The sequence below is a fragment of the Triticum dicoccoides genome, chromosome 6A (assembly GCF_002162155.2).
Source record: "Triticum dicoccoides isolate Atlit2015 ecotype Zavitan chromosome 6A, WEW_v2.0, whole genome shotgun sequence".
In the NCBI taxonomy this organism is placed as follows: domain Eukaryota; kingdom Viridiplantae; phylum Streptophyta; class Magnoliopsida; order Poales; family Poaceae; genus Triticum; species Triticum dicoccoides.
The window spans coordinates 446881201-446883558 of NC_041390.1; positions in this window are offsets into that span (position 1 = coordinate 446881201).

A 2358-nucleotide genomic window follows, 5' to 3' on the forward strand; every position below is an offset into this window, starting at 1 on the left:
TCATCCTTTTAGCATGTCATATTTTAATGAGTGCTCACAATTACAAAAGATGTCCAAGATAGTATATTTATATGTGAAATCTCTCTTCCTTCAATATTCTTTCATGAATTGTTCAAGTGACCAATTCTACGTTTGCTAACTTTCAATAAGTTTACTACCTATACTTATTCTATGTGAAGTCATTACTCCCCATGGTATAAGCATGTGAAACATATATAAATTCAGATTTATGATATTCAATTATTCAACCAATTACTCATAGGATATACATGAATCACGTGAGTAAATGACAAACTACTCCAAAAGATAATAGTGAAGGACACTGTAGCGACCCGATCTCAAACGGCCAAGTCTCTGTGCTTCAGTGTAATCCCTGGATCGGTAATGCTGACACACACAGTACTCGAGGATTTATAACAGAGTAGCAATCACACACTTATTACATCGAATGTCTCAAAAGAGAATTTATTACAATAAATATGGCTTAAGGCCATCTAATACGATAACAGCGGAAGGCTTGGAAGATAAAGTGAGTCCATCAACTCCAACGACATAGCTGAGCTGCACGGCAACGACCTAACGAACCTTACTCCTCATCTGAAAAGTCTGCAACATAATACGTTGCAGCCCGAAAACGGGTCAGCACATGGAATATGCTGGCAAGATAACACAGTAGAGTAAGAACAGAATAATGCTATCACTACATGCATATTTGGCTGGTGGAAAGCTCTATGGTTATAGTTTTTTGCGAAAAGCCAATTTTCCCTACAACAAAGGAATATATTTTATTTTACTATCATGGTAGTTGAAACATCATTGAGAAGGTTCCTCCAACTCAATCCCAATTAAATAAATTAACAACCCAACAATATTAGTTTAGAGTGATGAGATACTTATGATACTCCAAGTACGAGATACTCAAGATGTCCATAACCGGGGACACGGCTAACCATGATTAGTTTATACACTCTGCAGAGGTTTGCGCACTTTTCCCCACAAGACCCGATCTCCCCCGTTGGATTTCTCGCACTACAGGGTGTTTGAGAAATGGATGACCGAGACACAGTCTTTCAGAAGCATTAACTCCTTACTCCGGGCAGACCATACCAACCTACATCCCACTACCTGCTGATCCACCTCTTCAGAAGCTTCACGCAACTTACTCAACTATGCTAGAGCCCATAATAGCTTGTGGCTACACACGGAAGTTTCTAGCATGAAAATATCTCAGTTCCCTTTGAGCCTGGGTGGCGGACCATAGGATTATCACACGGGTACTCCGGGATATCCTAGGAGAACACTCGATTCCCCAGGTGCCCAACAAATAATCCACCCAGATGTGTATTCAAGTTGCCACCTTAAGTTGAACCATTAATTAACAATCTCACATCTGTCATGGATTTCACTCACCAAACCACCTCTACGAGCATAGCATAGCAATATAAGCAATACGTAGAAGTAACTCCCAAGGGTTTCAATATAACAGGGCAATAGGTTCTACCTCATCAACTACTTCCCAACCCACATGTTAATCACATCCTAACCATGCAATGTTTGAGGATTGGAACTAATGCATAAAAACTGGGTGATAAAGGGGTATGATCAAAGTGTTAATTGCCTTGCTGATGATCTGCAAAACCTAGGGATTCATAGTAGCACGCTTCGCACTCCGGGTGTTCTATCGCAAACAAACAATAGCATACATAAGCAATCAAGCAAAGAAACACGGGTAAAACTCAAATAAGAAGATCTAACCAGAAAGCTCAACTTAATAACTCCGGTTTGCGAAAAGAATCAAATCAAACAGAGCAACGAAACTCAAATGGCGAAAGAAACTAGATCCGTTTACTAATCTGGACTAAGGTCAAATTTTATAGTAGCAAAAGATTGTTCAAGTTGGTTAAACGAAAAGAAGGTCTCGAGAGGAAGATCTAGGCGCTTGAATCGCCTGATTCCGACAAACGATCGAAAATATAAACTAAAACGAAAATCAGATCAGAAATCGCGATTGAAAATAATCACGGAAAATCCGAGAAAAAGAAAACTGACAAACAGGCTAACGAACGAACGTTCGTTGTCTGTTACTAACGAGTAAACTCCGTTTGTTAAAACGAACGTACGGACGAACGTCCGCAAAGTAACTAAACCGCGAAAAACCGGTGAACCGATCTATCCAAAAAAAATCTAGGGTTTCTAGAAAAAAAACTGAACCGGGTTTAAAAAAACGAACGGTTCTACCTCCGGCGAAGTCTGGCGTGGCGGGGCTGCTCCGGCGGTCACCGGGACAGTGCGGGGCGGTGGCGGTGCGGGCAAAGGGCAGCGGCGGCTCCGGTGAGGGGCGGCGGCGGGGTGGGCGGC